Here is a 15,721-nt window from a genome sequence, read left to right as displayed (position 1 = left end):
AAGGAAAAAAGCTCACAAAAGAGTAGTACTTCAGTTGGCCGAAATGGAACTTCTGCCAGCTAAAATGACCCCCCCGTATCGGCCGACCGAAATGGCTCTACGAAGTGATAAAACTGCAATGAACTGTTATTTTCATGAAAATGATCAAAACTTATTATGTAACTGTAAAACTGATTCATTCCTCCCCAAGAACATATGAAATCATTGATATCTTCCCCACAACACCCAAACACTTTATGATATGTAATCATTATATGAATTATCAACAGTAATCAAGATACTTGATGAAATATCCATTTTTATAGACCATGAAGCAAAATTTAAAGTTATACAAAAGAGCCATAATTTACAACTTCAATATGTGACACTTAAACTTTACATTGGGAATATAGTTCATGACTTATTACAAAAGTCTACAAAATATAAATTCCGACCAAGTCTAGAGTAGTGGAGGGTTGCCGTCCACCAATTCCTTTCCGAACCTAAAAAATGTTAAATAATAAGGTGAGCTAAAAGCTCAGTAGGAAGTGTCTAAGACACACCTCTTATAACCCTGTGAATCCATATATAGAATATAAAATAAGAAAACGGGATCATATTATACCGGGTTCGCAATCCATAACCACAACTTCTAATATATATACACAAATGTCATCCAAGTCACAAATACACCATATATGCAAATGAAATGCAATGTCATGCTGATCTCGCTCCCCATTTTCCAAAATAAATCCTTTTTACCATTCCAAACCATTAATGAAATCCGGCCCATAGCACCTCTATGGCGCCACGAATGAAGGATTGGCTAGCTTTCCTTGACCATATAGCACCTCCATGGCGTCGTCTGGGCCTAGCTAGCTCAACCCCACTAGAGTCTCTCTATAACTCCTTTAAATCACACTGACACCACAGACCACTAGACGCCTCCTAGGCGACCAAGTTTTCACAAACACTTTCCAAAACCATTCTATCAAAACGATTTCATTTGCTTCAAAAACACTTTTCCTTTTTTCTTTTTTTCCCAATGGATGCATGAATGCTTCTCAATTTACCATAATTTTCACATCATCAATCTTTAACAACATTTCATACTAAAGAAGATATTTCTTATGAATTTATAGCATGCTTTAAGTCAACAAAATTTCGGCAATTACACATATTAAACAAGGACATAATCTATAAAACATGCTTTTCATAACCAATGCACACATATATTACTTACACATAACTCACATAAAGATACACATTATATATCTAGCATTATGACAATTTCTTAAGAAAAATTTTCAATTTAACATGTTATACATCAATTATAGGGGATTAATTCACAAAAAATCTAAGAGATTGTAAATTAGAGCACCCCTACCTCAAAAGATGCAAAAAAGCCCCAAATTATGCCTAAAATTTTTAAATTCCATGGATGGCTAAATGGTGCTTGGCTTAATTAAAACGACGGCCTCAACGAGCTCTCCAACTTTGCCTAAGGGAGTACTATCAAATTCTCAAAAACAAAGGATGAACAAAGCCTTGAAAATCATGGCAAAAAATAAATAAATAAATAAATAAAAATTAAGGGGAGAAGGAGAGAGCAGCCGAGAAAGAAAGTTTTTGTGGTCTAAATGGCCTTATGGCCATTAAAAGAAAAAAAGGTGGTGGGTCTCTCACCTTTAAAAATCTTTTTAACTTTAATTTTACACCACAAATCTAAATATACCCACACAATTATGTTACAACCACCGGTAAGCATTTAAAACAATTAATTTATGCACAAATTAATAATGCGCAAAATGCAATGGACCCAAATAAAATTCCCGTACTCAACAATCCCAATAGCGGGTCCCACACGGAAGGCCAGAAAAATGAAAAAATACTAAAATGGCAACCGGTGCATTTCCAAGAATTCTGAACTCAATGGAACGCCCTAACCAACTCTCGAACACACCCGGCACACCCACGGTGTCCGGTACGCAAAACAAGAAAAGACAAAATTACCCTCAAAGAATTGAAAAATTTCAGAAAATAGAAAATGGTGAAAAACAGAAATATTACAACTTACCCTCCTTAAAGAGATTTCATCCTCGAAATCTACCCTCCTTATGAAAAAAGGCCTACAATCTTCTCCCTAGCCAGAGAACATCGCACAGAACCTGAAGGACAACCAGCTCAGAACCTTATTGCTTTTGACACTGGATGTCAATAGGCAATTACACACCACTACCACCAAACACAATGCTCACCACCCTATGAGGGTACTCATCACTCATAACACAAAACTGATTGGTACGTTCTACACTATACTCAACTCAAAACGTACATCAGTCACTGGATAAGACAACGTCTAACCTCAACTCATCCTTCAAAGGACACACAACATCCCAATTCTTTACATCTTCGTCAGACCAAGCACTCGCTATCTAACAAGTAGCTACACCATCACATAACCGTACCAATGACCACTAATCGCACTATACGACAATCATTACACTTAGCAACCTCAAGCTGACTAAATAATGAATCCCCCAATGCTTGCATAAACATTAGTCACCAAATCATTAAAACAAGCTATCCTATACCCGGGACAAAAATCCTTAAAATAAGATCTTTAATAATCAAATGGATTGGACACTTGGTCCCACCTAACACACCTCGTCACCCAAGACAACTTCCTGAATCCACACCATCACACTGACACACGCCTAATACCATACTCTCACAATTCGTGACAACTCAAAACAATCATTGACCTTTGACACGACATCGTTCTTGTCCTTAGGTATAAACCTCAAATACAGTCTCACACAGTCTATAAATAACCATTAAATCCACTCACTATCCATCCATTCCTCTACATATCCTCAACAACTATGCAGTCACATACCAGCTCTAAGAATCTCAATAATTCCTCTATCATGCAACTCGTAACAAGCTAAAAATGACATAGAACCAAACATTACACTCATCAACCAACACAAAAGATCTCTAATTTCCTCATCACACCCACACCAGGTAAATAATTCCATAACATCATTCGATTCAATTCTTACTTCTTCAAAATACACAACACGACAATCTCATACTTGAAGCCTCAAAACTAAGGTCAATCATCCCTATCATTCCTCAATGGAATCCCACATTCACTTTCTAGCTGCTTAACATACAAACAAAACCAATACTCATCCTCAAGACATTACTTGAATCAAACGTCTATAAAAACACCCGAGTTCATGACTCACATTACATCACCTAACCATCATCAAGCTTACAATTCATGACACACCCCTAGTCATCATCGCTAGTACTAAACATCGAAAACACAACCTCTATTTGGAAACCAGTGCCTTGTATTCCACCAATCAAAACCACTCTTAAAACAAGCACAACAGAAACCAAAGACTCCACCTCCCTCCACGGGAGTGAGTCAATCCCTTTAACCAGGACCTCTACTGATGAACTCTAATAGCGTAACAAACCACACACAAGCCCGTCCATGCAAGGACGCACGTAACTCCTAAATGGAGGACAAAACTCATAACAAATGACGCCCTAGCTAGTATCAGAGCAAATAAAAAAGTTAACAAACTCTGCTCTCACAAGAGACTGACAACTCACACCTGAATGCACCCGACACCCTATCACACGCTACTCACCACTCATCCAACCGTGAACACCCAATCTCACTCGAGATAAAATAGACTCCTCACGCACAAGGAGAAAAACCAACTGGAAACACATACGGGACTACGAACACAAATTTAGGCGACCTCGCCACCAACAGACCGTGATACACTATCAACACAGAAACCCCACATACGCTACATTGTGAGACCCATGCTAGCCAAAACCAATCAGATCCATACCACCCATTTGTCGAGTACTAAGATACAACTCACAGCACAACCATTAGCTAAGAACATCAATGCTCACAACATACCAACACTAGAAACGATCGCAATACGTTGGAGACCGCGTACCATTCTACCTAGAATCAGTCACTCCCAAACGACAACCTTTTCTTCATAAAACGGCACTTTACTACCTGTTACATCTCTACCTCCCCAGGCAACACTACCTCGATCACCATGCACACAAGACCCTTGACCTCAATCATAATGACCCACTGACTCTTTAAAAGAAAGAGATGCCTATATGGTAACACCACCCTCACTGACTTTAAAGACTAAGTAGCCCACCATTACCTCGACTGATGCATAGCTCCATCACCTACCTGATAACACACAATAAACAACTCATAATCACTAATCCATCCTCGGATCATACCTGAAACCATTAAGCTCATCAATACTAAACACCATGCCAGAACACCTCTACTACCATCATCCTTGAAATAACAACTCAGATCGTCAAGCCATTACCAAGCGATTCCTTCTCAAACATCCTTAAGGTAATACCATCATAACAAGAGAATCAGCGTTACTCTCAATAGTCCCCCACAACAATCAATATTTACCACTAGAAAAGAACACCCATACAGCAATGCCATGCCGACAAATCTGTCATGACCCGAGTTTTTCAACCCGGTACATCAGCGATGACCCCAATGTTGACCCGGTAACGGATCCAAAATGCGGAAGCAAAAGATAAACCAAGGTCTATAGAGATAGAAGTCACCCCTAAGACACCAATATGACCTTCCATGAGGTCACGGAACTTAAATAGAGCAAAAGAGCAAACGAGAGTTAAAATGGGCAAAATTCGTCAATAAAGGGCAAAATGGTCAATTCACAATCAAGAGGAGAAATTTGACTCCAAGAAAGTCAAATAAGATCCACACAACCTATACTAATCGTTTCACAACATTCCAAGAGGTTCTAAGAACTTTGGACAAAAATCCCACAAAATGCTCTTTCCGGTTCGAACCAAATCCCAACACTACTTCACTAAAACTTGAATAACTCCCACTTTGTTTTGAATATGAGAATGGAATTGGTACCATTGGAAATTTGACTCAAAATCCATGAATTTAGGTTTAAGAATCACCCCATTTGGATTATAAATGAAGGAGATATGACCGTTTGAAGTTGGAACTTCAATGTTGAAACACAACAGAGAAGCTGCATGCAAACAAGCTATTTCGGTCAACCGAAATAGAGTTTCGGTCGACCGAAACTCACAGAGACTTGCTGGAAACTTGATTTTTAAAGTGAGTTTGGTTCGGTAGACCGAAATGAACCATCGGTCGACCGAAATGGCCCTGAAAGCCAAAAATGGCTACTGGAATGTGCATTTTACTGTGCAATGAGATTACCAAAAGCCATCGGTCGACCGAAATAGAGTTTCGGTTAACCAAAACACCTCAAAATGCTGCTATATGGCCTGCTATATGTCAAAGGTGTTAAGGTTCAACTCATGCTTTGAATCCCATGATGATTTGGTTCAAAATGAAAGTTTAAAGTTGATTTTCAATGAGATTTGAATATGTGAACATGTCAACAAGCTTTATATGCAGTATTGAATACAAAACAATAGCCCATGGCCTCATACATGTCCTTTACAAGATTTTCATATACCAAACCTCCAAAATTGGTAAAAGTACATTTTTATAGCAAAAGTTGGTACCAAATGGATACAAGTACTAATATAAACATGTTTGGCCCTTGGCCTCCATACATACATTCTTCTAATATCAAAAGTAAGTACTTGGGTACCATTACACATCAAGGTAGCTACATTAGCCTCAAAAATGCCATACATCCAAGGTATGCAAAAGTATAACTTCAAAAGTAAGGCATGCTAAACACTTGCATATCATTATACAAAAATGCTTCAAATCTCCAAATCACCAAAGGCAAGTGCAAATCCCCATAGCTTGAATCATGTACCTGAACAAATCCCCCAGTAACTTCGGGCTGAGTAAACAAGTTTACTCGTAGAGAATGACCATGCATCGACTCGATTTCTTACAGATTTTTAGATTATCATGAAACAGTTCAAAAGGGGTCATGCCACCTAACGTCTATGTGATGAGCACTGAAAAATGCGCATTTAAACCCGTTAAGCTTAAGCATTCTAGTACCTTTATCTATCTTACTTTGCCATTTTAGACTTATTACGTGTTATTTATATTTTCAGGCACTAATCCCAAAATTGGGCTAACTCAGCCAAATAAGAGCTTAATTGAAGCAATCCTGAGATAAACCAAAGGAGGGAGCAAAGTGGAGAAAGAAAGGAGCAAAAAGGAATCAAAGTTGTGCAGCTGAAAAGTTCGATCGATCCAACTTAGAGTTCGATCGATCGAACATCTATGATCGATCACAGTACTTCTCGATAGATCCAACCTTGGCCTTTGCTGAAATTCCAAGTTCGATCGATCCAACATCACCTTCGATCGATCGAACCCTATTTTGTCCTATTCAAACGATTGATCTTATCCACAACTATACGCCTACCAACCACTTTTGTCCTTTTCCCCATAAATATCTTCGAAATATCTCAGCCTTGTCCTTATCCGGAGGAGTCAGACCACTTCGATCGATCCAAGATGCAGTTCGATCGATCGAACCCATCTTCGATCGATCCAAGTTAAGGTTCGATCGATCGAACTTCCTCCAGCGAGAAAAAGTTAAAGTCCAGCTCATTTATTCCGTCCTTCACCCAATCATTGGAGAATATGCCTTGCACGACCACAGCTCATCATAGGGTGTATTTGACCTACCTATATAAAGAATATGATACACTTTTTGGGGAGGAGTCTAGAGTCTCTTGTCACACATTGAAAATTGTTTTTTGGAGGTTATTCTTGGAGAGGAAGAAGGGAGGAAGCTAGAGCAACCATTGGAGGAGATCTTCACCAACAAGGAGCAGCCATAGAGTTAGCCCTTGAGGGTTGGATCATCACTACCATGAGTGTCTAGACATCCTCTTGGAGCTAGAGTTAGCCCCAAGCATGCTTTCTATACTCTAATCTTGTGTATTATTGAGGGATTAGTGTTGTATGATACATCTTGATATTCATGTATATATAAATCTTGATTATTTCATGGTTTGTATTGTTTAATGCTTCTAATTGACTATTCTATTCTATCCATATGTCTATGTATGCTAGAGTAGGATATTCATGTGCTTATCTCTAGATTTAGTGTTTTTGATGCATATCTATGTGTATTGATGCTATAGATCTAGAGATTATCAAGATGATATGCTTAATGAATGCTATTTTGGTTCATTTGATGGTTTATGCCTATTCTTGATGGTTTGTGCCTCTCCCCTAGTCTAGATAGCTTTATTTTCATGCTAGTAGTGTAGATTTAGTGTAGTGGTAGTGTAATGTTAGATGGGAGGACAATCTACTCTTGATGTTTGATGTTCCATGCTTGTGAGTCCAAATGGCATATTCCTCTAATATTGTGTTGTATGTGGATTGTGAGCTTAATGAAGGATTAATGACTAGTTATGATATGTTGTATCTTTCACATGTGTTTAGACAATTTATTCCTCTCCCAATAGATATTTTGTATCTCTCACATGATGTTTAGATAATGCATGTTTAACTAAGTCATCCTTATGGATTGCTTGGACTATGAGCTTAATGAAAGGTTCAATGACTTGATTTGATATTTTGTTCTCTTCACATGATGTCTAGATAATATATTCCTCTACCAATAGATGTATTGTGGCCTCACACATGTTGATTGAGACAATTTGCACTTGTTGAGTCACCCTTACCAATTGAATGTCTTTTACACACACAACATTGTTGCAACACATTCATTTCCCTCATTAGTCACTTGATTATGGTTTGGAATAGTATTGTTTGGTGGTGATCTCTACACCCCAAGACCTTTCCTTCTTACTTACTCTTTATCTTATTGCATTTTAATTAATTATTTTCTAGAAGTAATCAACCAACCCAACTCTCTTTTGCAATCATTTGGTACGCTAGAGTCGAAGTTGAAATTCCAACACGTATAATCCCTTGGGACGATCCCTACTCACTCTTGCTACGTTAGGAGTGGTGTTGGTAGTGGTTTTTATAAATTTAAATTTGACATAAAAGGCTTTTCTTGAACCACACATTCACTACATTTAGTTTGGCGTATTGGAACGGCCGTCGTCAGATTTTGGCACCGTTGCCGGGGATTAACGGTTTTGCTGGAATTAAACTAGACAATAGTGTTCATTAGATTGCTTCTATTTTTATTTTATTTTCCATTGTATATTCTTTTCTCTTGATTCTCATTATTATTTGTTCAATTAGGTACTTGACAACAAGGAAGGCGAACTTTGGAACTTAAAGCAATCATTGGAGCTTAAAAGCTAAATTTGGAGTTGAAGTGCTAAAGGACCATTGTGAGCAATTCTTGGCACTCTTGTATTTTAATTGTTTCACTTCTTTGTATGCTTGTGATAGCCCTTGTTGAGGCTCATTTTATTGCTAAATTTTTGTCCAAGCATAGGCCCTTGTTGAGGCCAATTTTTCTTGCATTTGGGTTTTAATTGTGAATGGAGGAATTGTTTGATCCAAGTTTGGGGGGGAATTACATCCCTTCACCTTATGCTCCTCCATCACATTTTAATCCTTATGAGATTGAGTCCAATTCATTTCATGCATCATCTTATTATGGACTTGATCACTCATTTAATCCTTCTTATGACTATTGCCCTCCACCACCATTTTATGATGAGTCAATTCCACCACCTTCTAAGTACTCACCCGAATTTGAAGAAAAAGTGTTAGCTTTACTTGATGTGCATATTTCACACACTTCACTTATTAATTCTCATTCTCAAACTTTAGCCAACTTAGAAGCTCAAGTTGAGCAAATTGCAAGTACTCTTTCTCATCAAGAGGAGGAGGAAGAGGCAAATGAAAAAATGGCAAGAACTTCAATGTATATAGATGAGGATGATGAGAGTGAGGAGAATGAAACAAGTGAGCTAATGCCTAGCACTCTTTCTTGTATAGAGGAGGAAGTGGCAAGTGAGTTAGTGGCTAATCCAATAGAACATAACATGATTAATGAGGACTTTCCTTGTTTTGATTATGATTTTATCTCGGAGATGGCTACTCTAGAGAGTGAGGAGATGTTGACCACACTTGAGATAGGAGAGAAGGAAGAGGAACTTGTTGAAGAGGGCCTTCTGTCTATTATCTCTAATGACCCTCTTGAGGAGTGTCTTTTGGAAATGTATAAAAATTGTGGTTTTGACTTTAAAAGCTCTAAAAATGAAATAAACTCTCTAATGGACTCCTTAACTTACTTAGAAGGTGAGGAAATGGTAATTTATGAGGAGGAGAAGAGGGATGAAGAGAGGGTGTTTCTTATTAATCCAAATGAGTCTTTGAAAGACAATGCCTCACCGATTATCAAAGTGAATGATCATTTGAATGTGTTTCAAAAACACAACAGAGAGGCAAGCCTAACCATGATTGATTTTGTTTTCAAGACGTGGATGAAAGGAACAATATCATCTCTTTTATTTCTTTTCAAGTCATTCTTTTGGAGGATGATTTTATTGTCATAAGTGGGACATTAAATGAGAAAAGTGAAAAGAGGGTCAATAAGGATGTTTCATATCCAGTTTTTGATTCATTTGATTAGTGAGTTGACCTAACGTCTTGCTAGAGACGTTAAACACTAGTATTCGTAGAGTTTCACAACTCTATTCCTCCCTCATTTCTTTTTATTTTTCATTCTTGTGTACATTCTTCCATCTATTTTTTAAATTTTCATTCTTGTTACCATCATTGGGGCTTAGCATAGGATTTTCTGCACTTTCAGTTCAAAATTAGGCATTTGGTGCCAGTTCGATCGATCACAAGATCACCTTCGATCGATCGAATTGTTCTTCGATCGATCCAACATGTGGTTCGATCGATCATGAGTCCCAACACTTCGAAAAATTTTGGACCTGCATCCAAATTCCAAATGCATGCTCTCGGGATCTCCAAATTTTTGAAAGTTCGATCGATCGTAAACCATTTCGATCGATCGAACTATCTTTCGATCGATCCAACATGTGGTTCGATCGATCATGAGTCCCAACGCTTAGAAAAATTTTCAGGCCTCATCCATTTTTCAAAAATGCATGCTCTCGGGATCTCCAAAATTTTACATGTTCGATCGATCGAATTTCATCTCGGATCGATCACGGCTATGTTCGATCGATCGAACTTCATCTTCGATCGATCACAACTTTACCCCTTTGACCCTTTGACTTTTTGACTTTTTCCTATTTCTATTTTTATTTTTATTTTATTTTATTTTTTATTTTCTTTTATTTAGTTACTTCTATCTTGGTATTAAAAATAAAAATATATATATATAAAAATAATAATAATAAAAAATATATAAAAAAATATAATAATATTTCTTTTCTTTTATTTTATTTCCTTTTATCTTATTTCCAAAAAAATCCAAAAATATTTTATTTAACTTTAATTTTTAATTCTTCTAACTTATCAAAAAAAAAATATATCTTTGCATTCCTTATTTTCTTACATTTTTATTTACTTGCCTTTTTATTTTTATTTGTGTACATATTTGTTTTGTCTAAAAATAATAATAAAAAAAAAAGAGACGGTTTTTCAAAGAAGCATTCCGTCTTGCTAGAGACGTTAAACTTAGCACTCATTTTGCATATTTCTTACATTTTTCATTTTTCTTTGCATGTTTTCACACATAAAAAAAAAAAAAAAAAAAAAAAAAAAAAAAAAAATGAAAAACAAAAAGTAAGAATATTTTGTATATATTTTTATTGTACATATTCTTTCCATTTTTTTTGCATTGTACATATTCCTTTTTCATTTCTTGCATTGTACATATTCTTTCATTGCATTTTTCCTTATTTAATTTTCTTTTTATATTTTGTTCATGCATTTTATTCTTTATTTTTCTTGCATTTTGTATATACTTGTTTTCATTAAATGAAAAATATAAAAAGATTCATCATTGTGCCCTTATGTGTAGTCATGCATACTTTATGCTTTAGTTAGGGCTTGATCTTATATCTCTCTTGCATCATGTGTTACATTGCCTTAGAATGCTTGATTTGATTATTCTTATCCCATTTGATATTTGATGTGAGTTTGCTAGCGTGGTTATTCAAGTAGGTTGTTGATTCCAAGTTTGGGGGAGACGTCTTTCGAATTGGATCATGACCGGACTTCATGTCTACACCACCATGGTATACTCTTTCCACTTTTTTTTTTTCCATTGTTCTCATTGCACATTGAGGACAATGTGCGGTTTAAGTTTGGGGGTAAGGTGTCTTGTTGCATTCTACTTAAGATTTGAGCTTTAAATGCATGATTGAGATTTGAGATTGATGTTAGCTATGATTTTGATCTTTTGAGGACTATATTGCTTAAAATTTAAAAATTGCTTGACTTGAGAATCCAATACTCCTTGTATGCCTTGAGGATGCCATTTAGGAGTAAATTTTTTAAAAGATTGATATCTTGCTTGCATTTGTGGTCCACATCATCCAGAATTTGTGATTGTTTTGAGATTCATTCTAGGATTCTACACTAGCACCGGTGCACACTAGCATTCATTTGTGGGGTACATGCTTTGTTGATTATTGAATTGGTTATATCCCAATTGGGCTAGTAGTGCATTGAAAACTTTCATTCTTGATAAAGGTGGATAACAACCCCTTTTCATTGAGTAGCCAGGATTCTTGCCTCATTAAGCAGTGAACTTCTCGCGCCGAAAAGTGGAGGGCCCAAACTCTAGGTTAATAATTGATTTAAAAAAAAAAAAAAAAAAAAAAAAAAAAAAAAAAAAAAAAAAAAGAAGAAGAAGTTGCAAAAGCAATAAAAGTGAGGACTTCTCCCAAAAGGTGAGAAGTAGGAAATGATTAGATGGTTGTTGTCTTGATTTGTAGCCTAGTTGATTTGAGTTTGTAAGTCCGTTGGGGTGTCTTAACACCTAATGCCCTAAAGCTATCTGGTTTGGGAGTCATTGACCTAACGCTCGCTACATGAATCTTCTAGAAAGCTTAAGAGATCAACACATTGCACAATACTTCCATCTTTGATCCTCAATAAATAAATAAAAATAAAAAATAAAAAAGAAGAAAAAAATAGAGTGAAAAGAATAAGCGCACCTAGAACAATAAAGCTTTAATAAAAGGTCCACTCTCTTATCTTGATGATCGGTACTAGATTTGTGTGCTAGTTTGAGGGTAAGGATGTGATTACTTCTCTAGTTAGCTAAGATAGCAACACACTTGATGCCGGACCTCTCACATGGATTCTAGACTTGTTTCGTTTTTCATGATCATTTTCTTGATATGTGGAGGACCATACTTGCTTGCTTGATATTGAAATTTTGGGAGATTGCTTAGAAACGGTTGAAAAATTACATACTTGAGGTAGTTTTCTCCCAATGCTTGTTTGCAATATTGGTGCCTCTTTTGAAAGAATGAGCTTAATGTTTGTGGGTACCATTTCTGGAAACCCTCACGAGATTTCACTCGTCCACTAGGGATAACCTAGGGGTTTAAAAGGCTTGTTGCATATGCTAAATGCAATCGTGTTCCCTACGAAAATGGTGTTATCATTTTACTTGTTTTCCAGTTTATACTTGTTTAGTTGTTCATTTCATTCATTTACTTCTTAGTTCATTGCTAGGGACTAGCAATATTTAAGTTTGGGGGTGTGATGAGCACTGAAAAGTGCGCATTTAAACCCGTTAAGCTTAAGCATTCTAGTACCTTTATCTATCTTACTTTGCCGTTTTAGACTTATTACGTGTTATTTATATTTTCAGGCACTAATCCCAAAATTGGGCTAACTCAGCTAAATAAGAGCTTAATTGAAGCAATCCTGAGATAAACCAAAGGAGGGAGCAAAGTGGAGAAAGAAATGAGTAAAAAGGAATCAAAGTTGTGCAGCTGAAAAGTTCGATCGATCCAACTTAGAGTTCGATCGATCGAACATCTATGATCGATCACAGTACTTCTCGATAGATCCAACCTTGGCCTTTGCTGAAATTCCAAGTTCGATCGATCCAACATCACCTTCGATCGATCGAACCCTATTTTGTCCTATTCAAATGATTGATCTTATCCACAGCTGTACGCCTACCAACCACTTTTGTCCTTTTCCCCATAAATATCTTCGAAATATCTCAGCCTTGTCCTTATCCGGAGGAGTCAGACCACTTCGATCGATCCAAGATGCAGTTCGATCGATCGAACCCATCTTCGATCGATCCAAGTTAAGGTTCGATCGATCGAACTTCCTCCAGCGAGAAAAAGTTAAAGTCCAGCTCATTTATTCCGTCCTTCACCCAATCATTGGAGAATATGCCTTGCACGACCACAGCTCATCATAGGGTGTATTTGACCTACCTATATAAGGAATATGATACACTTTTTGGGAAGGAGTCTAGAGTCTCTTGTCACACATTGAAAATCGTTTTTTGGAGGCTATTCTTGGAGAGGAAGAAGGGAGGAAGCTAAAGCAACCATTAGAGGAGATCTTCACTAACAAGGAGCAGCCATGGAGTTAGCCCTTGAGGGTTGGATCATCACTACCATGAGTGTCTAGACATCCTCTTGGGGCTAGAGTTAGCCCCAAGCATGCTTTCTATACTCTAATCTTGTGTATTATTGAGGGATTAGTGTTGTATGATACATCTTGATATTCATGTATATATAAATCTTGATTATTTCATGGTTTGTATTGTTTAATGCTTCTAATTGACTATTCTATTCTATCCATATGTCTATGTATGCTAGAGTAGGATATTCATGTGCTTATCTCTAGATTTAGTGTTTTTGATGCATGTCTATGTGTATTGATGCTATAGATCTAGAGATTATCAAGATGATATGCTTAATGAATGCTATTTTGGTTCATTTGATGGTTTATGCCTATTCTTGATGGTTTGTGCCTCTCCCCTAGTCTAGATAGCTTTATTTTCATGCTAGTAGTGTAGATTTAGTGTAGTGGTAGTGTAATGTTAGATGGGAGGACAATCTACTCTTGATGTTTGATGTTCCATGCTTGTGAGTCCAAATGGCATATTCCTCTAATATTGTGTTGTATGTGGATTGTGAGCTTAATGAAGGATTAATGACTAGTTATGATATGTTGTATCTTTCACATGTGTTTAGACAATTTATTCCTCTCCCAATAGATATTTTGTACCTCTCACGTGATGTGTAGATAATGCATGTTTAACTAAGTCATCCTTATGGATTGCTTGGACTATGAGCTTAATGAAAGGTTCAATGACTTGATTTGATATTTTGTTCTCTTCACATGATGTCTAGATAATATATTCCTCTACCAATAGATGTATTGTGGCCTCACACATGTTGATTGAGACAATTTTCACTTGTTGAGTCACCCTTACCAATTGAATGTCTTTTACACACACAACATTGTTGCAACACATTCATTTCCCTCATTAGTCACTTGATTATGGTTTGGAATAGTATTGTTTGGTGGTAATCTCTACACCCCAAGACCTTTCCTTCTTACTTACTCTTTATCTTATTGCATTTTAATTAATTATTTTCTAGAAGTAATCAACCAACCCAACTCTCTTTTGCAATCATTTGGTACGCTAGAGTCGAAGTTGAAATTCCAACACGTATAATCCCTTGGGACGATCCCTACTCACTCTTGCTACGTTAGCAGTGGTGTTGGTAGTGGTTTTTATAAATTTAAATTTGACATAAAAGGCTTTTCTTGAACCACATATTCACTACATTTAGTTTGGCGTATTGGAACGGCCGTCGTCATCTATGTCAAATGTGAGACTCAGGGAGCATCCTAAGCTACCTTAAATCATTTCTAACATAAAACACATCCTTTATGCAATTTCAACAACATAGGTGCATGTTATACTAAGCATCAAGACATAGATTCTCAAAGTTACCATCTCGAAATCTAAAATGCAATAACAACTAAATATAACAATTTTATACAATTAGACTTTCTAAAACCACACATCAATACATAGATTCTCTAAGTTATCAACTAGAAATCTAAAAGTGTGATAACAACTAAATATAACAATTTAGTATAGATAGACTTAACAACATCAAATCGCCAATAGCCAAAACCACAAGTCACAATTAAACATGATTGTCAACTTGGAATTGAATGCGAAATCAAATAGTGGAAGACTTGGACATCACGTCTCGGACTAAACTAAGAACAAAATGGTTATTCCGGGCATTAACCCGCTGGGAAGACTACCCTAGTGCGCACTATCTCAATTGGGGAGAACTCATACCTCCTGCACTAGAGCCGAACTCTAGCCATGTCACTTATAACAACAATGTCCCAAGACTCCAAAATAAACCAAATAAGTTCACAACTTATACATAATTTATATAATGCACGAAATCACCTTCCACGCACAAGTAGGTTAAAACCACACAATCCATGCCTTAGAGTTTAAATTCTAAAATGGCATATATAATGTCAATTATAAAGTGTGCAATTCATTACACAAGGTAACAATATATTCTATAGAGAAGGCATGTTCTCATGAATATAAATATAACAACAATGTTATCCAATGCTCAAAACACAACCAAGTGAATACATAATAAGTCCAAGTCCATGATTTGAATATAGAAACAACTTCTAAAACACAAATAGATCCATGGAGCCACTAGATAGAATTTAATTAAACAAAATAATTAAATTCTCTAGAATTCAAATCAAATTCAAATAACCTCTAATTAATATATGTTAAACAACATAGCATACTCATTACATATATCAAATCAAAAA

This window comes from Cornus florida, unplaced genomic scaffold (genome assembly GCF_030987335.1).
Source record: "Cornus florida cultivar Cherokee Brave unplaced genomic scaffold, ASM3098733v1 CherokeeBrave_3.0.0_Hap2_Chr05, whole genome shotgun sequence".
In the NCBI taxonomy this organism is placed as follows: domain Eukaryota; kingdom Viridiplantae; phylum Streptophyta; class Magnoliopsida; order Cornales; family Cornaceae; genus Cornus; species Cornus florida.
This window is presented reverse-complemented; position numbering follows the sequence as displayed.